The sequence below is a fragment of the Rhinolophus sinicus genome, chromosome 6 (genome assembly GCF_057876585.1).
Source record: "Rhinolophus sinicus isolate RSI-liver-muscle chromosome 6, RSI-T2T, whole genome shotgun sequence".
Lineage (NCBI taxonomy): Eukaryota > Metazoa > Chordata > Mammalia > Chiroptera > Rhinolophidae > Rhinolophus > Rhinolophus sinicus.
The window spans coordinates 34,120,302-34,133,206 of record NC_142506.1 but is presented as its reverse complement, the minus strand read 5'-3'; the positions used below and the strand labels follow the sequence as shown (position 1 = coordinate 34,133,206).

General features: G+C 39.7%; 1 protein-coding gene across 2 annotated transcripts in view; it reads left to right on the top strand.

Moving 5' to 3' along the window:
• Positions 1 to 12,905, top strand: part of CPQ (carboxypeptidase Q) — a 565,463-nt gene that overhangs the window by 293,093 nt on the left and 259,465 nt on the right. The gene's annotated exons all lie outside the window — the stretch shown is intronic.

Below are 12,905 nucleotides of genomic sequence, written 5' to 3'. Positions count from 1 at the left end.
TATGAAAGACCGTTTGGGGAATATAATCAATGTTGTAAAGATTTTGTAGGTTCGATTGTGTAAGACAAGTATTCGATGGACACTTGTCTTATTAGGGAGACCATTTCATGGATGATGTAGGTGCCTGACCACTGCAGTGTACACCTGAAGCTGAAGCTGAATAATAATGAATGTCAACTATAATTTAAAATATATGTAGTCACAGGATGTGGAGTACAGCATAGGGAATAGAGTCAATGGAACTGTAACAGCTGTATACGATGTCAGAGGGACAGTAGATTGGGGAAGGAGGGTTATCACTTTGTGAGGGGTGTAAATGTCTAATGATTACATTGTTTTATACACCTGAAACTAATCATAAAAAAATTTTAAAAATTAAAAAATAATAAAGTGTCCTTGCCTCATTGCAAGAAGTGTTCGTTTCTGGGTAGCAGACTTTGGATACTTCTCAAGGCAGAAATACTTCCCACTATAAAATGGTAAATGGGCCCTCTGGCTCCTTGATCATGCTTTTATGTGTTGGATTGGCATGAATCAGTCCTCTGAGTCTGACCGACATAGCCAAACGCTGCACGTGGTGATCTCGTGGAGGTCACATAATCCACAGCAGCCTGCAGACTTCCTACTCAATATCGTCCTTGATAGATATCCTTAGAGGACCCAATTTTTCTTTAAAATTATTTATTTCAATCTAACACTAATCTCCTAACTGTCCCTTCTCGTTACATCATCCAGAGTTTTGTGTTCATGCATAAATGGGACCATATTTGCCATGGAAGGAAGCTGTGGTCCAGGTGACCCACGCAAAGGAGAATATAATTAGCATTTCATGTTTGACTTTGAGATGTTGCATAGAGCTTTTTGCCCTCCTAGTAATGTTTCTGTTGTTGTTGTTCAGTTTTCCTTTGTTTCTGTTATTGTTGTTTAAATAATGGAGACAAAAGACCCTTGTTGAAAGTCATGAGATCTGGGACCTGACTGCAGCTTTGACTTACCAGCTGGGTGTGACTTTAACCTGTCACGTAGTCCTTTGGGGAGTCAGTTCATTCACCTGCAAAATGGGAGAGTTGGTGATATTATCTCTTCCCAAACCACACTGACTATTAAATTACCACAGATGCTTTTTTAGAAGGGACTCATCTTAGACCTATTAACCACAATTCAGGTAAAGGAAAGAGAAAGGAGGGTGGCAAAGGAGCCGAGAGGCCCAGAATCCATAATTGTGATAAACTCCCCAGGTCATTCTGATGCACAGTTTAGGAAGCATTTTATGCAGTACTGCCAGTACACAAGTCCGTGGTACCATTTGCATTGTGTGAACTCCATGGGTACTGTTCATTTGGAGTGGAATATGACTTGTGCCTCTTGGAGCTGTGCAACACAGCAACCCTGTGTGAGCTGATTTCTGCAGAGTCGTTTCCAAATATGCATATTCTTTCATTTTAGGACAGTACTGTGAGGTGAGGTGCTGAGTGGACAGTGGCCCAGAGGGTGCAGGCACAATAGCTGTGACCATAGGTCAGGAACCTGGAAGGCAGCTTAAGAACAGCTAATGAACTTTGACTCACAGAAGCTGGCTGTCAGATTGTCTCCCAGATTACAGCTGGTGCCCATCTGAGAAGAGCAATGGTCTGTGAAGAAAGCAGAACATCAAAGGTGGCTTGGCCTAAAAGGTGGGCCTTCGGTCAGGGTTCCCCAGGCAGTGTTGGTTGAGGAAGAAAAGCAGGACTTTCTTCCAACCAAGACAAGCTTGTAGTTGCCAACCAGTTGCTCTGCTTTGGGAATTCTTTGGCTTTGTTTTCTCTTTATACATTGTGAATCTTCTTTTGAAAAAAATAATCTAGCCTTTTCAAAACCAAATCAAAGGAAAGAAAAAAAATTTGTTTTCATGCTAAAGCCTGTATAGAAATATCACAGTAGCTTCCAGAAGCCAGATTTTGTTGGTAAAAGGCTAGGAAAAGAATTGGGGGCACCAGGGCAGATAAAAGGTTAAAATTCTGGGGTAAGAGAGTTGGGAGGCAGTTGTGATTAGATTAAAATTTATAAATGATTTTTCTCGTAAGTTAATGATTTGTTGCTGAGCTGGCTTGAGGTATGCCCATTGTCTAGGACAGTACTTTGCTTAATTTTCATGAGAATCAGCTGAGGCATTTGTCAAAAATACAGATTCCTGCCAGGCGCCTAGCGAGTTCTGATTCCCTGGGTGTGAGGGGGACAGCCGGGCTCAGTATTTCACCCGGGCATCCAGGGATCAGACTGTGACAATGCTGTTCTTGACAACGCGAGGCAGGGTGGTGAGCTCTGTCCCAGAACAGAGCCTGGCATTCCTTGGGAGTTATATTAACTCTTCTGAGCCTTTGTTTCCCTTCATGTAATATGAATAGTGATACTTTCCCTTACCAAAATCATAAGTCTTAGCAAAACATTTCAAAATAAACTGTGGATAAGAGAGATGGTGCTAATTACTTAGAATAGAAATCTGTGTGACTAAGAGTCTATGTCATGTGCTTGTGTAGACCCACCCCTACCCTCAGCATTTAGCATAGGAATATGCATATAAAAGGTATGATATATATCTGACTAAGTTTGTTCAGGAACCTTTGAAAGATTTCTAGTATATCAAAATGGCAGAACTTCTATTAGTTATGTTTCTGTGCCTACCAGAAAATAGGATCTGCCAAAGTAATGAAGAAGGAGAATTTGCCAAGGCAGATTGATAGAGGGAGCTTAGTAGATGAGGAAAACAAATACTGGCCAATGAATTATATTCATAGTATATTTTGTTCCTATTTGGGGAATGTATTAGTTAAAATCTAGCTGCTATAACAAAGAGACTCAACAATATAGTGGCTCAAATAACAAAGAAGCTTATTCATTGCTTATGTAGCAGGCCTGCTATGAATGCTCCATATTTGTTGAGTGGCTCAGCTCCCCATGGACATTCAGGGTACAGTTTCCTTCTATCTTGTTGCTCTGTTATTACCCAGGGTACTGTCATCATCTGCATTACAGAAGCTGGCTTGGTAAAGAGGAGAATATGAAACATCTTGAGTCTCAGACCTGGAAGTAGCACATATCTCTTCCATTCCTAAGCCACTGATGAGCTGAAAACCACCACCATGCCTAAGTAAAAGGGAGGCTGGGAAAGTAGCCTAGCTGAGTATCAATAAGCCCAGCTATGCCTCTATTAATAATGTCATGAAAGAAGAGGAGAACAGAATTGGTGACTAACTAGCAGTCTCCACCACAGGAAAGGTATACAGAATTTCGAAAGCAAAGCCAATCACTTGTTTTCGTGGCTTCACTAATTAGCCAGAGCATAGCCATACTACTGTGTTGTGGAGTATCCTGTTTCCTTTGATGTGCTGTTGCCAGTCTGTCTAAAGGCTCATTCCTAGTATGCAGCTAAGCCTGTGCGTTATTCTGGGCAATGTGGATGGGCATTCTCCTTTCTCAGTTATAGGGTTCTTCTCCTGTATCCTGTGCAGGTCATGAGGAAGGACTTGTTGAATCCTGTCCTACAGTTAATAAATGTGCTGTTGGTTGGAAAATGTTGGCAAAAGCGTTTGTATGAATTGCCTTTCATTTGCTTTTCTGACAGGTGTGACATAATGACTCTAAAGTGTGACTATTGTCACATAATGGGAGGCTTTGAAAATTAAGTACATTTTCTTAAGGATCATCCAGGCAGAAAATGACTTCACAGACTTTCAACATTTTTACTAATGGTTCTAAGGGCTCTACCTGTCCCTGCACTCTCTTTGTTTTATACTACCTCCTTATTTAATCTCTCTCTCTCTCGCTCTCTCTCTCTCTCTCTCAAGTTGGGGAGAGAGTGTTCCACCACAATGTATTTCTGAATTCTTAAAGCTTTTTCCTCATTATTTTGGGATGTATATTACTGTTTATAATGGAAAAGTCTTATAATTATCTGCCTTAGCATGCTCTAAAGGTGAAGCCACTCTGCTTCCACGCTTCTGAAAGACTAGTGACTTAGAAAGGATGTTGGGATGTTGGCAGGTGACAGGCACTGTTAAGGAGGATGGAAGCAAACTGATATGAGTGAGAGCTAGTGTCTGGATGGGCACATTGGTTTAGAGAGTGACCTCCCCACCGTGGGAACTGGATCCCTATGAGACTGCAGTGTGACTCCAGTGAGATGAAATTACTTCAGAAAAGAATCTGAAGGCAGATTGAGGAGTGAGACATTGTTCAGGAAGCTCAGATTACTAAAGGCAAAAACATTCATGTGTACAAGTGGGGGAATAGGAGACAGATTACTTTCTTAACAGCTAGTTGAAATTGTCATTAAAGTTTGTCTTACTGGGAAAATTATACAGCCATTTATTTTCAGTTTTATACATACACATACCACATGTATACATGTATTTTGGGGGAGGGGTGTTTTGTTTTGTGTTTATGTCACTATTTAATAGCCTCTTACATTCTCCAGGAGATCTAGGCTGCCGGCCATGTTCCCACAGTATTCTGGAATTCTTCCCTTTACCCTTAGCCTGCCCCATCACCCAAGCAGTTTTAGTGATTCTCTAGTGCCTCACCGCATTTCTATAGTGTGGTGAATGTTCTATCTTGGATTTCACGTTTTGCCACTTGTGATGACAATTTATAATAAAACCAACATGTGCCCCATTTTGTGTCCAGCTAGGAATGTGTCTGGGGCCTGCCGGTAACATGCAGTGTGCCCTCAGTGAGGGGACAGCTGTGATGTGAATGGATTTGTGAGAAAAAATGGCCTTTATTTCTCTTCCTCTTTTCTCATGGATATGAAACTTTGTTATGGTAAACTAAACCTCTGATGTCATGTGCAACTGCTGGCATTCTAGATAGTTTTAATGGCCACTCCTCATTGCTTAATACTAAGCATTACCATCTGTTTCTTAATTATAAATGCAGCAGGAATTCACAATTACATCAGTAACAATGGAAATAAAATGGAGTTAGAGACCTTGTACTTAATACAAGGCAGCCTTCCTTTAATGCTTTCCTTCTGTCACAAGCACTGGTCAGAAAGGAGAATTCCTCAGTGGTTTCCTCCCTCTCTTTTCCATGTACTTACCATGAGAGTATCATGCTATAGATTCAGCAGTTTTGAGAGAGAGAGAGAGAAAGAGAGAGAGAGAGAGAGAGAGAGAGCTGGGTTTTTCTGTCAGTGGAGCAGGATGTGGGCAGATTTTTCTCAAAGTTTTGGAAGCCAGTTGTGATTGTCTTGCTGTTTTGGCCTGTGTTTTTGTGAGAAGAGAGATGAATTGCAATAGCCCAGTGACATGAGTCAGGTCCATCCCCCAGAGAAGAGTTGGGAGTGAAAATCAAAGGAACTTTGATCAGCCCACTAGAAGCTAGTCTACCTGTCTCTGAAAAACAAAGGAACATTTGTGGAGGGAGGTATGTAGAAAATAAAGATATTAAACAATGCATTACTTAGGCTTTTATTTTTCATTAAGTTGAAAAAAAATACCAAATTTTAGACTCGTATTTTAGAATTAAAAGAAATCCTCAGAAATCATCTAGCGCAAAGGCGTGGTCACTCTTCTTCCTTTGTGTGGTACTTAACCAGGTTGAGCATAAGCTTTGGAGTCAGCAGAACAGGGTTTGAATTTTGAGCCACCAGTGTGTGCTGTGTGTTTGGGTTCTTAGTGTCTTAGCTTTCCCCATCTGTCACAGTGGATATCATAATGCTTCTTGTGGAGCCTACTGTTCGGATTAAATGAGAGAGGACATGTAAATGTTAGCCCATTGGGCGGCCAATGGTTTTCTTGCCTTCTTTCCATTCACGTTTATGATAGATGAAAACATATTGGTCCAAAGAGGTTAAATATGTTGCCCAATATTGTACATCTAGTTAATGACAGACTTGGAACTGAAAGTCATAGTATTTTCTAAGACCAGTATATCCCAAGACTTTTTCTTACTAAGGTATATCTAGACCGATTGCTCCCTTTTTCTATCCTTTTCACCCATTGTACATTTGTATAATTCTTTTTATCTGTAAAGTACTTTTTAAAATGTATATTCTCATTTAATATGGAGTTGGTGAAATCGTGTTATAATCGTATCATTACTCCTATTTTACAGTTTGGGAAACTGAAACTTGGAAAGGCCAAGTATCTTGTTGAGGTTACACTGAAGGTTGAGTGAGCGCTTGAACCTGGGTCTGAGAGACTCAATGTGTGGGCTTCCTTTTATTCTAAGTAGACTCTCTGTTACACTAGCACATGTAGGAGAGGACTGAGAGATGAAACAAATAGGAATTAGTATTATTATCTGTAAATTAGTAGGTATATTTAGGGCTTTTTAGAATGAGGATGCTCCAAGAAGAACAAAACAGTTTCCTTGAATTATAGTCATATTTTAGTGAGCCATGTGCCTTCTAGCCACCGGAAGGACCCTCTGGGCAAGTAAACAGGTAGAACAAGAGACAAAGGTTCCCACTGGAAATAGTTACAAAACCAAACCAAACTAAAACAAAACGTACAAGACAACACCAGAAAACAGCCCTTGCTCCAGCTGTGAATGACTAGTTTACTACTTCAAAATTGCAGTTCATAGATGAGATCATCTAAGTCATTTCTTCCTGCCAAGTTCAAGTTCAGGCCAGTAGGGGTTAAGCCGGTACATGTTCTCAATAGGCGTCTGAGGGCTCAGTGAGAGAAAAGTCTGTGGGCCTTGTGCTTGCCTTTTTGTCCCAGTGCCCTATCCAAATGACGAGCCCTCTTTAGCACTTGGCCAGACTCTAGCCCATGTGTTTTGTCAGTGCCTTATAGTATAGTTAACAAATCTTGGTGATAATAGTGTCACGATGCATTTCACTTATATCCGGTCTCTCCTGTGTAATGCCCATGCTCTTCCTGTCATGCTGTCACTGAGACATCCAGGCCCACAATGTAATAAGCAGGCTTACTGAAAAGCAGTCCTTTCAAACGGCAATAAAATGAAATCTTTTAATCTCAGAAATCCTCCTATTCACCATGTGTAGAACCATGTACATTTAAAAAATGTAAATATTGGCATTCTGAGGTTTTCCTACGTAACCTGATTTAGTCTGATTTTCCCATGATTTCTGCTGTTTCTGTGGGAATTCTACTGAATGCAGGTTTAGAAAGCTGCACAGGGCAGCGTTATTCAGAAGGTAACAGCATGTGCTGTATAGTCAGGACTCTGGGGTTGAGTCCTGACTCTGCTGCTGAATGGTGTGACCTCATATCAGTACTCGGAGCCTCACTTTCCCCATCTGTAAAGTGACAATAATGGTACCCACCCAGCCGCTGGTGCTGTGAAGAACAAGTACGCTGCTGTATGCAAAGTGCTATATGATTCAAGAGCATCGTTTGCCTGGTCTCGCTCCCCAGAACAAGATGAGCGATTCTTCTTTGATATTTTTTCCTCATTAGGAAGCTTTTGTTAGACAAAGGTCTTTCAGGATTCTTTTAACATATGAAATGCATTCATTTTATGGAAAGAGAAAAAAACAGTATTTTTAAAGCTTTGTACTTAGAAGTCCAGTCTTGTAAGATCAGTGGGTTTCCACTTCAGGTTACTTTCATTTCTTACCCTTTCACTGAGAACAAGGCAGCCAGAAAGGCATTCTTTCTGTTATCCTTTATATGAATGTGAAGATACCCTCTGTGCCAAGTGCATCTCTGTGAGCATGTTGTTTGTTTTAATCTGGCCTTTTAATGTCAGAAGACTCTCAAAGTTTCAGCATAATAATAATGACCAAAAATGCTTATTAAAAAGTGCATTAAAAGATAAGGCAATTTTTGAGGACTCGGGGGCATATAAACAGGTTATTTTTTTCATAATTGTATTAAATCAGGCCTGCGCTAGACTAAATGCATGACTTTATATAGGTTTTTTTTTAGAGTTTTACAGGCATAATGCTAAAATAAAGGAATGTGAATCTCTCTTGCCAGTTCTTTGAAGGAAACAGTAGAATCTGACCTACATCTAAGGAGTATTAAGAGAAACAACCCAGTTATATTGCTGCAGGCTTAGAATCTTTAAATAGTCTCAAAGATCAAATCTGCGCTAGCTGCATAGAATGCTTCCACATGCTCTCCTTTGAAATCGTCTCTTTTTATCTGTAAATGGGGCTGTCGTGAACCCAGTGTGAGGGAAAGCAGAGGAACAGGAGCACTTTGATGAAGGCCACGTGCCGTGCCGGAGGGGCCACACAGACACCTCAGCCGATGCTCACATCCCGGACGCGAGGCGGGGACCGAGTGTTGCTCCTGTGCTTTCTATGCTCCTGTCCTCCCACCACACCTCAAGCCCCTGTGCACTGATAAGCATATACCCTACTTCTCTTAGAAATGAGAGGCTTCAGAAATGATAAGCTTAGGGAAAAAGAACCGTTACTCTTTGATATGAAGAGGCTTCTGTATTAAACCCTTTGATTCTACTAAATATGCGGAAGCATTGAGCGAGGCAGTCAGGCACCACATGGAGCGCCAGATGACCTTACATGTATGTGGGCGGCTGTCCACAGAACACATATGGTCCCTTGCTTTTTGCTCCCGAAGTCTTGCTGATCCAATCACAGCATCCTTATGATGTTTCCAGGAAAGCATATATCTGTCTGCTCTCACGTTGTGAACTCCACGTGCTTCCCCAGCACAAGGTGGTGGGCAGTCGATTCCAAATAAAAATAAGGGGCAGGGAGCTTTGCGGTAACCCTGCTCTTGCAAGGCGAAGGGGCGTGTGTGAGGTGTTTGAAGATAAAGTTAATAGATTAGACTCTCCTCTCTCAGTTCAGTGTTTTGGAACACCATCCATTAGAAGCTTTCAAGCTTTATGGGATGATACTTTCCCATTCCTTTTCTAGCCAAGACTCCAAGTTGTGATTTCGGGATGGAGAGTAAATTGTTTGTATTTTGTAGATGTTCTATTTCTCATCTCTCAGGAGAATTCCTCACCAGCTGAAATTTCAAAGAGGCAATTTAGGGAAGTTGTTTCGGTTGTCTAGCTATTTATAAATTATTGTTATCAGTCCAAAGTCTTGCTGATTGCTGAAAGTTTTACAAAAAAAGAAACAGTATTATGGTCATTTACTTCTCAACTATTACTTTGCTGTTTATATACCCACATGATTCCCTGAAACACAACTGAAAAGAAATTGCAAAATTATGTTTCCTAATCACATGTTAGGTTTACAAGTGGTTTATAAATGACTTTTACAGAGAATAATTCCTGTCCACTCATTGTGTTCAAGCTTTTCTACGTTATTGTGCCACGTGTGTGTTGGGGGATAGTGGTGGTAATTTGGGGTACATAGCCAAAACAAAGTTAGTTGTTTTTCAATAGACAAATTATATGAGCACTACTTATACTTTCATTTATAAATTAATTTTATGAACATTTATTGAGTACCTTTATGTCATAAGGAAACTTCACCTCTCTTTGGGCTTGAGGTTTTTGTTTTTTGTTTTGATTCGTTTTTTGAAAGGAGACATCATCCCAAGGACTTTACAGATATACAAAGGCAGCGACAGTTACAACAACCTAGATATGATAAAAAAATAGTTTTGATTCATTCCTTGAATGCCTCCATCACAGAGGCATTTATAGCAATGTTAGCAAGATTGTGAAAGGACAAGAACAAGGCCCTGTGCAGAGCTGTGGGAATCCTCCTGTGGCACTTTTAGCAAGTATTGGTGGTAGGAACTTAATAGATATGAACACTGTGAGGTTTTCATATCTATCCTTTGAACAGATTTAGGAAATACAATTGATCTGTGCTCAGAAATCTGAAATACAGTATTCTTAATAGTAATTTTCCCTGAAGCTTGGGTATTTTCCTTTCCATTAAACTTCTTAGTTTTCAGTGAGGAGAATATAGCCCTGGTCCTGATGTGTCATTTTGGGATGATTTATCTTAAAATTATAGTGAGGAATTTTTTGTCAGAATTCCACCGTTCCACCAGCTAATTTCAAACTGGGTTTGCTGACTCCAACTGCCATACATGGTCCCCAGTATGTAGAACAGGAAGTGGCACGCTAATATGCCAGGAATAAGGCGATTGCTTGGATAGACTAACACTTGGCAGTTTGAAGGAATTTGTTGATGTAAACCTCAATCGTAGGTTAGAGACTGACTTGTGCCATGCATTTCTGCCAGTTATGGCCCATTGTGCCATCAAAAATGGGAAAAAGTACTTACTGCAGTTGGCTCTTTGGCATTGAAATCACTGATGGAATAATCAGAAGGAAATCTTCTAAGTTATAAGAAATGATGGATTGTGACACAGGATGGTGGTTTCTTGTGTTATCTGCTTTGCCTGCCTCACTTGACATGAAAGAGGAGAGGCACTAGAGAGCCAGGGAACTACTGAGTGGTCCTTAGCACTCACGTTCTCAGTGACAACTGATGCCTGCAAAAGCTCTTTCCATCCTGCCACTGCAAGGGCCTACTTTTTTTTTAAAGAGTTGGGGCCTTAAGAAGGCTCTTTTTCAGTATCTGTCCTGTGGAGACAGTCTCCCTGAAGTGTCTATACCTTCCTCTTCTAGGAGCATGCATGATGTATACCTAGAAGTCTGCAGCAGCAATGCTGAACACCAGGGGAACTATAGCTAATCATTGGAAGCATGCCTACAACTGAATGCATTTTTTTTTTGTTTTTTGTTCATGGATTTGTGCATATTCTAAAAAAAAAAAAAAAGTACTCTAAAAATAAGATTTGCCAAAGAAGAAATAAGAAAAAAACACACCATCCACGAAGACCAAATGGACTACTCTCTTCATTAATGCATTGTGTCATTTGAGTTTCTCCATACTTATTTCTCATTGACTGCTCCTCTCCCTGAGGAACTCAATTGTCCTCCATTGTGGAGCTCATACTATTGAGGACAGGTCTTGAAGATTCGTTCTTGAGGTTCCCACTTCTCTGCTTTGTAACTTGCCACCTCAGTCCTCTATTTCTGGATGCTTGGGTCCAAATATCTTGCTTGTCTCAACCTTCCCTTTGGATTAACTGTAAGTTCCTTGAAGGGACAGCTATGTTGACAGCTGATGTTTTAGCTTGTCCAGCGTCTGCTTCCTCTTCTGCAAATAACACCTTAGTTACTAGGGTGAACTTACTCTCCCATTTTGTCACAGGCTAAGTAGCGTACAACTAAGTTATTCTGCTCTATTCTGCCTGGAGGTGGTCACATGATTCAAATGAGGACACCCAAGCTTTCTGTCTCTGTGCTGAGAGTTTGAGCTTTGAACAGAGTCCCTCAAGAATGGAAAAGTGCTAGAGCTGATTGCTCTCAACGGAGCTCTCTGAAGAGAAGGCAGGAAATCCTCATGCCTGCCTTTAGCTGCCTGCTTCCCATCCTTTATGAAGCCTCATTGGGTAGCTCTTTATTGGAAAGACATGCAGCAGCTCACTGGATTCCATGAGCTGCCCCATATATTTCCAATAAAGCCCTTTATTTTGTCCCAGCTGGCCAAAATTGGTTGTTGTTTGCTGATAAAATATCTTAATACAGACTCGATCTTCTAGTGCCCATTTATATGTCATGATGGTACACAGCATGTTGAAAACATAGTGAAGGTTGTTGCCTACAGCTCAGAAAGTCCTAGAATTCAAAGGGATCATGGATGTGAAATAAACCAAAGAATATTCTCCCTTACACCACTTCATTTCTCCCAAGAGTTTTAGAAACTTGTGAGTTTAAAATGGAGAATTGGAGCAGAAATTATGGAAATTTATGACCATTATCTTTTTTTAAAGTAAGCTGTTTAAAATTTCAGAACAGTTTTAAATTTTCAGAATTATTATGAAAATAGTGTGCACTTCCCATATAGCCTACAGCCAGTTTCCCTATTATTAGCATTTTACATTAGTGTGGTACATTTGTCACAGTTGATCAGTCAGTATTGATCTATGCATTATTTAGATTTCTTCAGTTTTTCCCTAATACCCCTTTTCTGTTCTAAGATCTGATCCAGGAATCCACACTACATTTATTTTATTATTTTTTGTTTGTTTTTTTCCTCTTTATTCTCAAACTGATTGTTAATGAGAAAATACGTGGAGCAGATTAATAATGTAACTCCAATCTTTCGTCTTCTCTTTCCAACTCAAGTACTGGAATATGACACTTGTTTCATTATATTCTGGCCATCAGATTCTCTCTCTCCTTTCTTTTTTGACTTTAGAGTCCTTTCTAAAAGGAAACATACTCCTGGCATTCTATATTATTTCTAATTCCCAGGTGGAAAATGAGATGATGAAGTGACATCTATGAACATTGGAGAGTATGAACATTTTTACAAACAAGACAATAATTCAGACCTTTCTTTAATTCTTCTCTATTATATTACCATGACAAAATATTTATCAAAGTCAGAGATTACTGATATGCAATAATGACCATTGACTTTGCATTAATGGAGCTATCAATAATAAACTCATCAGTGAAGTAACTGGAAAAAAGTTCAAATATAAAGGGTGATTCACTATTCTGTTTATACAATATTGAAACAACCATCACATTCAAACACCCGGAGAGTTCTAAGTAATATTAAATAATAATTGATAACTCTGAAATACTGCAACATCTTGAAGTACCCTCTGAATGACCAAAAACAGATGAAATCAGATGAAATTTTTTTAGTATAACTCTAGTTTAGGTTTTTTGTTTGTTTGTTTGTTTGCACAGGACCATATATTTTTTAAAATTGTTAATCCATGTAAGAGATACACAAAACCCTTAACTGACTAGACTGTTCAATAAATAGAGATAGCGCCACACTGCTTTGTTGTTATGGACTAATGAGCTTATAATTCAATAAACCCTTCTAAGAAGTTCTAGTCTAAAGAATGACATGTTCAAATTGTTTGTTCCTATTATTAACAAAACCCTCCGATTCCTTTATAAGATGTTAATTCCTCTGAATA